Source organism: Euwallacea similis, chromosome 33 (genome assembly GCF_039881205.1).
Source record: "Euwallacea similis isolate ESF13 chromosome 33, ESF131.1, whole genome shotgun sequence".
Taxonomy (NCBI): domain Eukaryota; kingdom Metazoa; phylum Arthropoda; class Insecta; order Coleoptera; family Curculionidae; genus Euwallacea; species Euwallacea similis.
Window position 1 is genome coordinate 1854564 of NC_089641.1, and position 16679 is coordinate 1871242.

The following is a 16679-nucleotide window of genomic DNA, read 5'->3' on the forward strand; positions in this document are numbered from 1 at the left end:
AATTTCGATTTCTGCTTTTCTGTAAAATGACAAACCATTTTGAAATAAATCAAAAGCAACGAGGAACACTACTTAGCATAAACAGAAACTGAACAAAAATAAACAATAAAAAAAGACATGCGGGTTCGCGTTCAAATAATTCCATGATCTACTTGATCAAAAAGTTTTTGGGACACATGGTAAATAAACGTCAACAATGTTCAATCGTAAATTTCTCGAGACCTGTTGCGTTTAAGTATAGAATATGGTACATAAAAGAAACTTAGAATTTTGGGTAGAATTCAAAAATGAAATAAAAAATAAGTGTTTCCATTTGAAAAAACCAAGTTGGTGGTCCTATCTGATTTTTGGACTACTCTGTATACATGAATTTATCATCAAAAAAACCGCAAGAAAAAATAAAAATCGATGTGTCCGAGGATTTTGGCCGCATATGTTTGACATCTTAGTTATATGGACTGTTTCATCCAAAACTTTCACACTGTATATAAAACTGCTAACTTACATTTACCTGGGAACCCGCATTTTTATTTTCAATAATGTTGACTTCATTCACATAGTTTAGTGAAATAGTTAGTTGTAACTTAGATTTCATTGGGAATAAACATTTGTTTTTTAAAATCAAAAGTTCTGATTTACTATTGATAACTCGTTGTTGATAGCAGAAAGCGGGAGGACTTCCGACGACTGATTGAATTAATAGTTGGTAGCCAGTGTAGCTAATAAGTTAAAATTTAAAATACGTGTCGAGTCGTGTTGAGTCTAAAATGACATAGTTAAGAGTTACTTCACTCGGGGTTAAAACTCACACTGACAGTTGAAGGACGGCGAAAAAGCCCGGAGATGACAGTACAGCAGAGACAGGTCTAGGGTGAAGATGGAAGAAGTAAAAGTGTGGAGTAATAAAGTAGTCGAATAGAAAGTAATCTATTTTTCCCTTGTATATCCAGCTTCCAACAAACTAATAAGTCTTCTGCGCGACATGGTTATAATTATTCGATGGTGGATCAGATCGTAGCGTCCACGATAATAATCATCGGTTTAAGGTGGTATTAGGAAAAGCTGATCTCAGGCCAAATGACCGAAAACCCCTCAACACATAACGTCTAACGCCACAAATGCTGACTATTGAAATAAATAATATTCCAAATGCTATTTCAATAGCCGTTCATTCTTTTTGTTTATGAAGACAACAAGCGATATACCGAGAAGCCATAATGTAAACAATCAGTTTATGCTTTCATAAGATAAGTCAATCACCCTCGTGCCTTTCGAGATTTCGGTTGCCGTGCTTCCTTTTTTTTACCTTTTTATTTTACTATTCTTTTATTACATAATTTTTATTTACTCTTCAACTGTGTTTTATTAAAATCCGCTGACAAAACCAACACTGACCCCCGACGAACAAGGACGTGAGCAACTATAACGACGTATGACTCCCCCAAGAAGAAAAAACAGTAGCAGCAATTGTAAAACCCAACAAGCATTCCCGCCATCGCAAATCATCTACAAGTAGTAAGCCCCAGTCCATCTCCAGAAGTGATCTCACACAGCTAGGTGCAGAAACTTTGAGAACACCACAACCTCAAACCTGCCTCATACCGTCAACCCTACGGCACAGGTGGGCAGAGTGTCTCTTCGAGCCGTTTTGGAACAGAGACCCGACGCTCTGGTTTATGCAACTGGAAACAGTTCGACCTGGCACATATCATGGCTGATTCCACGAAATACAATGACATGATCGCAACCATCCACACCGAAACCCTGACTCAAATTACTGACTTCATGATTAATCCATCAATGGACAATAAGTATCATGGAATCAAACACAGACTCATCATATCATTCTCTGAGTCGAGTGAGAAGAAGCTCAGAAAACTGCTCTCACAGGTAGTATTGGGAGACTAGAAACCCTCTTGTCTATTAAGTGAGATGGTGAGGCTAAGCGACGCTTCAGTGTCAGGAAAATTGCTCAACACCCTCTGGTTACATTTGCCAGCACAAACCCAATCAATTTTGATCACGAGCTACGACACTCTGGAGAACCTGGCAAAGATGGCTGATGAGATTGCAGAGATCGAGCTGCTATACACTCTTGTAATACAATAACCTGTAGATACCACCAATACAGCAATTTTAACCGCAGCCATTCAGAAACTAACAAAAGAGGTGGAGAAACTGAAGGAAATTTCAGAACACAGTAGACGATTGAAAACACTAACCTAGAGGACATACGAACCCAGTGTTTGCTGGTATTACGAACGTTACAAAGAGAGAGCAAAGAAATGCATGTCACCATGTAGTTACAACCAGGGAAACTAGATTCCGCGTCACTCGAGGTGACCAGTGACGCAGGAAAGCCAAATCGCCACCAATCTCATGCACTATCACCTTCAAATATTAAAAGGTTAATCAGTCGTAGGTAAGTGATCCGAAACAATTTACCAGGCATTTTCTTAACGATTCTGATTCAGATGTATGAATCGTAGCCAAAACACTCAAAGCCCACCATGTTGAGTCACAAATTACTTTATATGCAGCTAATAACATTCCGATACCCACCTTTCGTACTAAGTGTGTACCTGTAATTTTAAGTTAAGAGACAGGGAAAAATTTTTCCACAAAAATTGTACAGTTTTTAGAGAGGCACAATCGGAAAATATTAATAAGTATACAGGGTTGTCCAAAAACGTGTGACATACCAAACATATATTTTTGTATTTTTAAATTCGGCTTTTTCTTCTGATTCTAAAAATATAAGGTTATCGTACTTTATACCGGATCATTTAATACCTATGACGATTTTTTAATAGAAATAAAGCTTAATATAGCTATTTACAGTTTCAACGTTAAAAAAACACAAGAGTTCTTATTATGTAATAAAATAATACATATGCTCTATTTTCAAAATTACTTTCAAATTTTGAGATACCTTTATTTTTTTACACAGGGATGAACGAGAATTTTTATCTATTTTCAAATTTCTCAATGTTTTCAAATGGAACACCCTGTATATTATTACATATTTGAAATCAGCTGTCTTTCGTGATTCTAAAAATGTATTTAATAATTTATACCGTAGGATTTAGAAGTTATGCCATTATTTTATGAAAATTGCGATTTATTGAATATTAATATATATTAAATTGTTCTTAAACTTTTAACTGGAACTCCTTGTGTGCATGTAAAGAATCGGTGAAACAAATCTGAAAGAGACAAACTTTCATTTTAATTTATGGTGTAAGGTTTCATTTTTGTATTTAATTGTTTATTACAATTAAAAAAAAGTTAGTACTAAAATAAACTTTTGTTTTACAAATCAAACTTAAGTGACAAATTGAACTAATCCAAATTAAATAATAGTTAACAAATAAAAAAAAGTTTGAAAAAGGAATAGCACAAAATTGGGTGTACTTATAACTGCTAAAGTAAATGTTCAAAATATTTTCCGCATTGTACCAAACATTTATTGATGCGTTTAGAAAAGGATTCCTTGAAACGTTGAAGCATAACTAGCGTTATGGATGCGAATGTATTACGAATGTACATTTTCATATCATCTTTTGTAGTTGGGATTTCTTTGTATACAATTTCTTTCACATATACTCATAAAAAGAAATCTAGTGGTGTAAGGTTTGGAGAGCGCGTTGGCCAATTTATAGCGCCTCCTCGACTTATCCACCTCCAAGGAAATTGTTGATTCAGCTGCTTTTTAACGTTTCTAGCAAAATGAGCGGAGGCACAATCTTGCTGAAACTACATTTTTTCGACAATATGCACCGGAATATGTTGAAAAAGAGCAAAAAGTTGTGTTGAGGTTCCTTCGATAAACGAAAACCACGAAAACAACAATTTGGTTTACGAAAGTGGACTATATTAAATTTCACTTATATAAATAATGGTAAAGTATTGGTCTAAGTATGAAGTGGGAGTTTGCTTAGTTGGGAAGATTACGAGTTACGTTTACGATCACATGTCTAGAGCGAGCACTGGTCAAAGAGAGCAAAATTACTGCGATCATCCCTTAAGTACTAAACCCGAGGAACTCCACCCAGGGGCGCACCAATACCAGACGCCATTGCGGGCAATGGTCGCGCCTAAGGTCATAAAATCGCCGCCATCTGGCAAATACCTATACAAGTCGCTTTCATTGAAGTATTGCGATCCGCCGAATTGCGGATCGCGGCAAAGGTCCAATTTAGAAAGCTTCCTTTGACTAGTAGCGTATTTCCCAGCCATAAAGAGCCCTTCGATATGGCCTGATGGGTACGATGGTCTGGCGCCCAGATGGAATCCTTCAAATACGTATCGATGCCCATGGGCGTAACTTAAGGGATAAAAATACAAAACAAATTAACTAAGCAAACTACGCCAAGAAACAATAACCTAAAAGTCCTTAACAGTTGAGTACTTAAAAACTCATAGTAAAGAGCACCATTTAAATTATTTTCAAAAAAATAGAGCCCAATAAGGTAGTTATCCATCAAAAATTCCAGCCCATACGTTGAGAGATCATTTATGCTGACTGTCTGTCATCATCATAATACCTTGTGTTTTAAAAAATTTCTGATCAAGTAGGCCATGGAATTATTTGACAGCGAATCCGTATGTCTTTGATGTGTTCTGCGTAATCTCGAACATAAACGAACTAATCTAACCTCATTTAAAAATACCACTCTATTTACCTGTATGTGAGCTTTCATAAAGAAAGCCATATGGGGTTACTTATCAACCTATTCAATGTAAATGCAAAAAACATGTTGTCCCATAATATTGTAACCTATCCTTGGACATGTGCGGAATGTCACAGGCACCTACTGGTGCCCCATTGTAAATTAGAAATGGACTAAACTTGTACTAGTCAGAATAGATCATTCGTGGTAAAAGATAAAGGTCTGTTTATCATCTCGCCTAAAAACATATGGAGGTGCGAATAAGATGATTAAGGGATGTAAGTGTGGGAAGAATGTGGGAAGTATGGTGACAGGCTTTTGGAAGAAAAGCAGATGCACCTGGGGTGACTCTCACGCATCAAAAAGGGATTCATTCGATTCCCGATTCTAGAGAAATAAAGAAGTACCGCCTAAACTTGTGTTTTTGTTTCTCTACGAGTTAGGGAACTTCTGACATCAGAAGTGGGATAGACTCGCGAAGATACCACAACGTGTAAAACAATTAGTTGTGTGAAAAGTGCGCTTGTTTTGTGGGTGCGTTTCGTGTACAGAAAAGTACGCTAGTATGGAAGAATTGACCAGTGTTTTGACGGCTGTTCTTCGTGAAATGCAACAACGGCCTCAACAAGCCGTGCCTGTGCTGCAGGCGCCTGCTATGCCAGTGGACATTCCGACCTTCGACCCCTCGAAGAGCGATGTAGGGGCGAACGGGTGGTGTGATGACGTGCAGGCCTTGGCGACCACCTTTAATTGGACTGATTTCGAACAACTTTGCCGAGCTGCAAGCGCTTTGGAGGGCGACGCTAAGGAGTGGTACAATAATTGGCACCCAGCAAGAAAGGATTGGGCTAGTTTTCGAGCAGAAATTTGTCAGCTCTATCCTGTACGACGAAACCTGAGCGAGCGGCTGCGCAGGGCAAGCTTGTACACCAGCGGACAAGCAACGGGTTACTGTGAGTACGCACGAAAGAAGATATCGTTATTGAAAGGGCTGAATTTTAACTTAAGTGTTGGCCAAATAATTGAGCTGGTTATTGGTGACATAACCGACACTCATGTTAAAACAGCAGCCTTTAATAGCAATATTGATTCTATTGCGACGCTACTTAATGTACTTAGTAATTATCAAATCAAAATTGCTTGATGGCTATCTGACTCACGAATATTTCTGTCAAAACGACATCTTATTTAGAAAAATAAATCCGGGCCAAAATCCACCAATCTACAGAGCTTTTGTCCCAAAAGGAAGCAGGCTCGGATTACTAAAAATATTCCGTGATGAACAGTCTCACGTGGGACCAGATAAGACATTTGCTAAAATAAACCACTACTTCTGGTTTCCACGAATGGCCAGGTTTGTCAAAAAATACTGCGATCGATGCCTAAAGTGTATCGTGAATAAGAAGCATACTGGACCCAAACAGGGACGGCTACATCCTATCAATAAAATCCCCATTCCTTTCCACACCGTACACTGTGACTGTGTTGGTCCATTCCCTACATCACCAGACGGTTACAAGCATGTCCTTCTTGTAATCGATGCCTTCACAAAATACCTGTTTTTGATCCCCTTAAAAACCCTCTCCGGCCCTGAGACATGCGAGAAATTAAAGACTTATCTAACTATATTCGGAAACACTAAACGATTAATATGCGATAGAAGAACCAATTTCACTGATCAACGAGTGAAGCAGCTACTTTCAGAGTTACAGATTACACAACATCTTATTGCTAAAAGTGCCCCGCGTGGAAATGGCCAAATTGAAAGATACGTCTCGACAATTCTAGATTTGCTCAGGGCGGACCTAAATGGCAACAAGTCAGAATGGACGAGCGTTCTTTCAAAGTTACAGTTAACTCTCAATACGACCATTCAAAAAACAACGGGTTTTTCCCCACTCTATCTACTCACAGGGCAAACCATAGACATCCCAGAGATTCAGAATTTGACAGAAACCATCAAGCTCACATGTATTATTAGTTGTGTAATGTACCCTTAGGCTACGCCTATGTACATGTACTTCACTACTTTAGTGATATGCCCGAGATGGCCATATGTTGGGAATCAATTATCTTCCAATAAGGGTTACCCTACATAAAGAAACTTTAACTCCTTTTCCTTGTCAAAACAAAGTCTAAAAACATCCACATTTAGCCAAAATCTGTACAGCTGCAACACCCCCGTAAATAATCATTTCTTGCGATTTTCTTAACGTTACCGTTTAAGGATTTAAAAAGTTACCATTTGTGAATTGCCCTGTTAATTGCCTAAAATCGGAGCACGCCTATGGGTACTAACCCCCGATTTGGTACTTAAGATACCCCGAAGCTTGTAAAAGGGACTAATATAACTTGACTCTCTCGGAATTTTGTTCTCTTCCTTATAACTCTTGCACATTCAAATTCGGCTCTTTCTATTATTTATCTATATTCGGTGCTTTAATCCCAAAATTTTGAGTTTTGTAAACGATTAAGGTGTGTCATAACGAGTGGAATAAATATCTGCCAAAAGTGTTCCCGAGTTTTGTTTCGCGAGTTCCATTACAAAATTGGTGTCAGAAGTGAGATCTTGTAGCAGCGACAACGTCCTGAAACAGTAGGTGCCTTGACGTACGAACCAGCCGCAACCCAGTTGTAGGGTTTCAAGGAACTGTTCCAGAAAATACAGCGCAAGAATCCAGAACTACAAGGACAAGTGAACGAGCCTTTAGGACAATACGCAGTACTGTTAGTTATGCCCATACAGCCTAATCCCAAAGAAACTAATGGTCAAATTTAATCAATAAGCTAAACTCCAAACTCACCGAATTCTTCAAGATCAAATTCTCCCAATTTAATAGGATCAAATATGTCTAACTTTAACGATACGATGACACAATACATTTCTTTAAAGATTGCCGAAAAAATGTTAGTTAAGTTTGATGGCAATAAAGCTCAACTTCACGAATTCTTAGATAATTGCGATGCCGCCTTCTTACACATTAAGTCTAGTTATAAGCTTATTTTATTGGCTACGGTTAGAACTAAGTTAACAGGCCACGCAAAAGCGATACCTCAATATAAAACTTTTAATGAATGGGAGGAATTGAAACAATTTTTAGTAAATACATGTTTAGAAAGGTGCACGACAAGCCAGTGTCAAATGGAGCTCAATTCCTGTAGACAAATTCCTGGAGAATCTGTCTCAAGTTTTGCTAATGAAATTGAAGCTTGCTACAACAAGTTAATCAATAGTTTAGAGCCTAATTTATCTCAAGAATCAAAACAATTGTTCGAAAATTTTTTCAAAAATCAAGCTCATGATGTCTTCATAAGAGGATTATCAAGAGACCTAGAACTCTTACTAAAATGCCAAAAACCTGATTCATTAGAAAGAGCTATCGCCCTAGCAATAAATGAAAAGTAGGAATTAAAAGCAAAAACCCATGTTTTCAAAAATAAATAAATAGGCAATTCGTCATTTAATAAGTATTGCCAAATTTGCCAAAAACATGGTTACTACACGTAAAACTGTAGGAATAACCGGCGCTTTCCCTCAAGCAGATCTCCAAATTCTCAATGTAATGCTTACAATGTCTCTAATTCAAATCCAAATACTTACCAAAATCCTCCAAATTGCAACTTTAATATTAATTTTAGTAATCACTACCCAGCATCAAGCTTCTGTAGATATTATAGGAAAAATGAATATGTGGTAGAGGAGTGTAGAAAAAGAACATACAGTGGGTAAAATAAGTATTTGCACACCCATGATTTTTGGATTATTTCAGTGTATTAATAAAAATTTGATTTTAACAGTATACGAATAAATGCTTTATAAATAATTAACTAATCATGTGATAATAGAACTCAAAAAGTATTGTTATTGACTAATATTAAATAACATTAATATAATAATAATATAATAAATATAAATTAAAAAAATATAAATAACATTAAATAATATCATATATCGGACAAAAAAAGTATTTGCACACTATGTCCAACTCAGAAAAATGTAGTCGTTGATCGTGTCTTTCTGAAACGAAAATTTATTTTATAACAACACAAGCAAGCCAAAACTTGTATGATGCGTATGTAATTGTGCATTAGTTGACAAAGGTTTATTTGTAAAAATGTCTCCGAAGATAGCTGAATTATCTGAAAGTGTACGCGCTCAAATTATTTTATTGCGACCTCAACAAAAAAGCTACAGGGAAATAGACGATTTGCTGAAAATTGGGTTTTCTACAGTGCGGTACGTGATAAAAAAAATATGAAGAGATAGGTTCTACCGAAAGTAAACCGCAATCAGGACGACTAACTGTTTTCACTATTAGAGAACGGAGGCAAGTTTTAAAAGAAATCTCCAAAAATCCATTTTTTTCTACTCAAAGTCTGGCCAATAATATCTCTACAACATCTAACAAAATTGTCAGTGCTCAAACTATAAGGAATATTCTGCATGGCTCCCAGGTATTTGGTAGATCTCCTAGAAAGAAGCTCTTTATTAGTGAAGCAAATTGTTAGAAACGTTTAATATTTACTAAAAAATACATCAATGAACCAATAGAATTTTGGAAGAATGTTATATTTTCCGATGAATTAAAGTTTAATCTATTTAATTTCGACGGAAAAACATTTGTATGGCGTAAACCAAACAAAGAATTGGATATCAAGAATCTACACCCTACTGTCAAACATGGCGGAGGAAGCGTTATGCTTTGGAGATGCATGACATACAGGGGAGTTGGTAAAATTGAATTTATTGAGGACAAAATGAATGCTGTATACTATATAGGCGTGTTGCGTCGTAATTTGTTAACAAGCGCAGCAAAATTGGGAATTGCTGAACCCTTATGGTTTCAGCAAGACAATGACCCAAAACATACAGCTAGAAAAACTAAAAAATGGCTGTTGTATAATGCAAGACATCGACTTCTCATACCCCCACAATCATCAGACGTCAACCCTATAGAAAATTAGTGGCGTCATTTAAATATTCAAATTAAAAAAAAAAAAGTTACCAGCAAAACAAGTTTGAAGAATATGATTACTAAAGAGTGGGACAAAATACCCGAGAATCTTACTAAAAAATTGGTGGAGTCCATGTCCAGAAGATTACAAGTAATTAATGATGCGAATGGATTACATACCAAATATTAAATTAATATTATTATGCTTTTTTAATATTTTTTTTACATTCACTTTGCTTAGGCTACCTACTGTGCAAATACTTTTTTTGTTAGATATTTAATATTATTTAATGTTATACGAGTTAATTGTTATATTTTTCCAATGTTGTACGATTAGTTAGACATATGTTTGATTTTTATAGATTATATGTGTATATGTGAGCATTCCTTGCTTATGTTAAGACTATCAAGTAATACCATGTGAGAATGAAATGGGGGTTAGCCGTGAATTACTTCTAAGATAAGCGTGAGAAGACGATAGAGGGTTGTTTATGAATTCCTTAACATAGGCGAGAGAAAAATTGATGATGGATCAGGGAATCGTGAGAAAAAACCTGGAACGTGGCTTATCACTGCTCTTAAAAAGAAAGGGATGCGCTCGGGGGTGAATAAGACGTGTGTATCGGGGGGGCATTCTGGCCCTGGTTCTTGAGAAGTAAAGGAGTACCTCAAAACTTGCCTTGTTTTATTTTCTCATAACCATACCGAAATCTTACATACATATATAAATAATTTATTGATATAATATTAAAACTGAAGTATTCAAGATTAATTGAAATGGTCACAAAATCATGGGTGTGCAAATAATTATTTTACCCACTGTATAATAATACAAATCGTTATAACCAACAACCTCCAGGTAATGAGCTAAACATTTAAAATCAACACCCGCAAAAACCTGAGAATTCTTTAAACTACCAAAACCTTCGTTTCAATCCGGCCCAAACGAGAGTACACACCTTCGAGGCCGAGTCACAATCATTAACACCTCAGCCACAGCCTATGCCATCCTCCACATAAATGAGAGCACTCCGAACCCTTGTATATTCCTTATCGATACCGGTGCATTTTCCTATTTCATTTATTTCCCTAACCTTCCAGCGCTCGCGCGCGTACTCTCACTTCGCAAACATACTCTTTCTTCATTAATTCCAGAATCGACCATGTTATTCTTTAACGCCTCTGAGTATCTATCTGTCTCAACGATCTCAGTGAGCAGTGTTGAAGTGGTTGTTGATTGGGAGGCGGGTTTAGGTTATTTTACATAGATGGTGTTTAGTATTTAGTTATAATCCGTTTGTTAAACCACATATAGGCAACTTATCCTGGCGATACGTTCATAGTTCGCACTAAGAAACATATTCTAATGTTTACAATATACTTTGTCGGTATTTGCCGAAATATTTAATGTATCACATTAGAATTGCAGTATCAACTATAATCTTTTGTCGGCATCGTCGACAAAGAACCGACACCCTTTGAACAAGTACCCGCTTTAGGTGGCGGATCATTTGAATATTGTTAAATACAGTTTAATCAGGGTGCAAGAATTTAAGAGAATGAATGAAAAACAATTTAATGTATATGTGAGCTTTCATAAAGAAAGTAATATGGGGTTGCTTATTAACTCATTTAATGTAAATGCAAAACACATGTTGTTTCATAATATTGTAACTTATCCTTGGGCATATGTGGAATGTCAGAGGCACCTGCTGGTGCCCCATTGTAAATTAGAAATGGACTAAACTTGTATTAGTCAAAATAGATCATTTGTGGTAAAATATAAAGGTCTGTTTATCATCTCGCCTAAAAACATATGAGCCGGTCAGAGGAAAAGTGGTCTATCTGACTGATTTTGAGTTTTTAAGTTTTACAATTTTTTTGGTGCCTGGGGTGGTAATTTATTTACTGAAGAAGTCGCATATGTCAAAACATTATATTAAAAGAGATGTGAGCCTTTAAAGTTTTTGCCCTTAACGTAAAACCATGCGCTTTTTGGAATAGCGGTATAACTCATCGACCACATACATACATATGCGTCACGATGCTATTCAAGTTCCTACCTGTTTGTTAATACGATAAGCACAAATAGTTTTACATAGATTATTGAACTGGATGGTTATAATATAGCAATAATTTCAAATAAATAATTTATTTATAATATACAGCATAATTTTGGAAGTTAGTAATGTTTAGTTCACCTATTAATCTTAATAGCCAGGCAGATAGCGTCGCAAGTAATTTCATAAAAGGGAGGAAACGTGTTCGACATGATAGTGACCACCAAAAGGCAAAACGAAAATTTCTGAGAAATGCTGGTATAGAATATATTACTAAGAAAGGGCAAGTTGTTCCTGAAAAATGTTTTGAAAACAAAATTTGTGGCTGTTTAAAACGTTGCAATGAAATGATCGATAATGACGACAGAAACAGCCTGTTTACTCCTTTCTGGAATTTAAATGACTTCCCAAAACAAAATACATACATTTCTATTCGTACACCTGCATTTTTAATGTAAAAGACTCTCTAAATGCTTTTAAATTTATTTTTAGCAATAATTATTTCATTATTGTGATCAATAAATATGTTGTGAACAATTATATAATGTTCATGAATTTTTATCTTCTAATCTACCATAGATAATTAATTAAATTTACAAAAATGTCGTATTTACTACGTGCAACACTTCTGTTCGTTGATTAGAAAGGGAGCTAAATGTTAGTAAACAGTTTTTTTTAAGAATTCCTTTGGATATATTCACGAGGAATAAAAATGCACTTACATATGTATCTGATGTTTCTTTTATTAGTCATTTGGAAAATGTCGAAACGAGTGCAGTTAAGTACAGATTTAAAAAATTCTATCATAAATATGGCTTTAAGAGGCTATAGTTTGAGAAAAATTGGTGAAATGACCAACAAATCGCACTCAACAATTCAATATATTGTTAATAAATTTAAAACTCAAGGATCCATTAAAAATTTCCCCAAAAAACCGAGACAAAGGAAATTAAGCGAAAGAGAAGAAAGGATAATTATTAAAGAAATTAAGAAAAATCTTAAAATTAGTGTACCAACAATTCGTCTGATCCTTCAAGATATAACAGGAAAGCTTGTATGTCTTCAAACAATTCGTCGAGTACTGTGGAAAAACGGATATCATGGTAGAGTACCCAGGAAAAGACCCTATGTCAGTAAGGTAAACCGCCGTAAACGTCTTCTATTCGCTAAAGAGCATATAGACAAAGACGAAGAGTTTTGGGATAGTGTCATTTGGTCCGATGAAACCAAAATCAATCTTTTTGGGTCCGATGGAATCCATAGAGTGTGGAGAAAGGCCACTGAAGACAATAATCCACGTAATACACTTCCAACTGTTAAATATGGTGGTGGATCTTTAATGATTTGGGGGTGTACGTCATCAAGAGGAGTTGGATCTGTTGACTTTATTGAAAATACTATGGACAAACACGGTTACAACGAAATTTTGAAAAGAAACGTCAAGCAAAGTGTCGAAAAATTAGGTATGCCCAGGGTCTATAGATTCCAACACGACAACGACCCGAAACATACGGCTCTGCTCAATAAAGAGTGGTTAATTTGGAACGTTCCAAAATTGCTTCAAACACCTCCGCAATCGGCCGATTTAAATCCCATTGAGCATTTATGGGCCATTTTGAAAAGAAACATTAGAAAAAATCAAATTTCCTCAAAATCAGAACTGAAACAAATTATTCTTCAAGAATGGGAAAGAATAAATCCAAATATATGTAAAAAATTAACATCGTCAATGAAAAAACGATGTCAAGCGGTAATTAAAGCGAAAGGCTATTCCACAAAATATTAATTTATTTATTCAAATGAAAATTATTGTTTATTGGTGTATTTAAATTAAGGTGTACGAACAGAAGTGTTGTATGAAAAGTGAATGTTTTTGTTAAATTAACGAATTATTAATGTTACATATTCTAGAAAAAAATTTTTTTGTTACATAATTGTTTAAAATAGAGTTATTGTTTACTGTGAAAAATTGAATATATTTTTTATTGAAGCGTAACACAGATATCGCCTTTTTAATTCAAGAAATGCATGTGTACGAATAGAACTGTTGTATACTGTATATTTCGGGACTCGTCCAGCGACTTGCAGTGATCCAACGGCGCGCAAGTGCTATTGTGGGATTGCCAAAAAGACCTAAATCTGTTACGTACAAATACATTATTAACATTAGAAATGACAGTATTGTAGTATGTAAAAAGTATTTTTTGGAGACATTTCAAATCTCAAACGGAAGACTTCAAAGACTATTAAAAAAAGAAGAGATAGGTAAGGCACCAGGCGAGGGTCTTCGTGGAAAAAAAGAATGTCCTAGGAGAACACCTGATGATCCGCTGAATATTGTTAAACAGCAGATTGAAGCGTTTCCGAGATATGACAGTCATTACGCCAGAACTCATAATCCAAATAGGAAATACTTAAACACCGAACTCAATATTAGAAAAATGTACAATTTATACCTAGAATACTGCAAAGACAGGGATGTATCTCCAGAAAAAGTGGTTAAAGAGCATATATACAGAGATATATTTAACAAATAATTTAATTTATCTTTTCACAGTCCTAGAAAGGATACATGTGCAAAGTGTGATAAGTACAAAATCCAAGTGTCTATCATATCAAACGGTCTTCAAAAAGTTGAATTGGAAAATCAACACGAGCTTTATTTGAGAAAAGCAGAAAAAGCCAGAGCAAGTTTAAATGATGACACCGAACTTTCCAAAAAATTTAACAACACTCTCGTATTGACATCCGATCTTGAAAAATCTTTAGCTTTTCCCAAGCTTACTACTTCCAACGCGTACTATAAGAGAAATATGTACGTTTATAACTTTGGGATTCATCACACTACAACTGGAGCTTCATTTATGTATATCTGGAATGAAACAATTACTTCCAGAGAATCTCAAAAAATCGGTTCTTGTATTTTAAAACACATAGAACGTCATTGTGCCAATTTTAATCACATCATCGCGTATAGTGACGCATGTACTGGACAAAACAAAAATTTGAAATTATCACTGATTTGGAAAACAATAGTGGAAAACCCTGAAAATAATATTACAAAAATTGACCACAAATTTATGGTGTCTGGTCATTCGTTCCTACCAAATGACAGAGATTTTGGGATCATTGAGAGAACAGCAGCAAAGTCGGCTCTAATATACACTCCTTCTGATTAGGTACGAATTATTCGACGTGTATGAAATGCACAGGCAAGATTTTTTCTCAACCCAAAATTTAGAAAGCCAGATCACAAAAAGGAAATTTAATACCAACAAAATGCCTTTTAAATGGTTACAAGTTCAGTGGCTGCGATTTGATAAAACTCCCAATGGGATTTTATATAAGGAGACGTTAAGTCATATTGTGGAATTCAGCAACTTAGATCTGAAAAAATCAAACAAAGGTAGACCCCGAACTTCTCTATCAAATGCTGTACACCATCTGTTGCTCTATGATTCTCCCAGACTCGTTACTGCCGCAAAAAAGAAAGATATGTTAGGTCTTCTTCAGTGGATTCCTCCTATTGACCATCACTTTTTTATTGGCATGTTAACAAGTGAAGATCTCATAGATACTGGACCGTTAACGGATGTTGAAGAACATCCAGATGTTTAAATTTTTTGTTTATCAGTTAATTTTAATTAACAATTTGTGATCAATAATAAAATAATGTTGTTAATGTTTTGTGGTATTATTTTTATAAATGAATATGTATTATTATCAATATTATAGTCCCAGAAAAAAAAACTAATAGTAGATGCCTTTTTCTGTCATTTTATAAAATCAACTCCAGGCCACCATTTAAGTGAAAAAGTAGTATAACTCACTGACTTATACCACTTTATCGATAAACAGTTCAAAAATGTTTACTGGAAAAATGATATTCCTATTTCAACATTTCTTAAAATAGGTCTAATAAAGTTAATTCTTTACAATAACTGTATACCAGATAAATTTTGAATGTTTTTTTCCAGAATTCATGAGAATTATATTTTTATGTGTTAAATGGATTTTTTAATCCAATAAAACGAAAAACTTTTCTATTTCGAAAAAGTACTTTAATGCAATTAAACTACTTTTCCTTTGACCGGCTTATATGGAGGTGCAAAAAAGATTATTAAGGGATGTAAGCGTGGGAAGAATGTGGAAGGTATGGTGACAGGCTTTTTGGAAGAAAAGCAGATGCACCCGGGGTGACTCTCACTCATCAAAAAGGGATTCATTCGATTCCCGATTCTAGAGAAATAAAGAAGTATTGCCTAAACTTCTGTTTTTGTTTCTCTATGAGTTAGGAATCTTCTGACATATACGTATTTTAAATTATTCAATAACTTTACAGTCGAATTCTGAGTCCACGTGAGAGATTTAATGTTTGCTAATTTTTAAAACAATAGAGGTAAGTATTATCTTTTATTTTTTAATTTTTGTATTGATTGGGTTGTATTTTAATTTATATTTCAATATTTTATAGATGACGTGCCCCTGGAAAGAAGAGCAGGCTCGTTTGCAAGAGCTTATGCTCAAGTGTTTGGAAGAAGATAACATGGAAACAATTATTGAATATGATAATGAAGAAGACTCTACTGAAGAAGACATTTTAGAACAGGAGAATTTGAATAATGACACAGAACAAAAAATTTCGGATTCAGAAGGAGTTGGTACAGAAAGAGTACCTACCAGGTCTACCGGTATGAAATGAGCGCTATTTTGTAAAAATAAAACACCAATTTTAACAAGGAAAGAAAAATAAAATTTATTCAAAATATTGATCATTGTTTTCTACACATTTTGACCACCTTTCTGACAATTTATGGATATCATGCCAATAGAAATGTGCCTCTTTGTCATCAAACCAATTAGACACCTAATTTTCTACATCTTCGTAGGAATCGAAGTGCTGCTCAGCCAATGCGTGTCCCATCGATGAAAACAAATAGTAGTCCGAAGGAGCCAAGTCTGGTGAATACGGAGGATGGGGTAGCAACTCC

The 16679-nt window shown here is 35.2% G+C and overlaps 1 protein-coding gene across 1 annotated transcript in view; it reads left to right on the plus strand.

Annotated features, from left to right (window-relative positions):
* Positions 1-16679, plus strand: part of LOC136418209 (uncharacterized) — a 166165-nt gene that overhangs the window by 36759 nt on the left and 112727 nt on the right. The gene's annotated exons all lie outside the window — the stretch shown is intronic.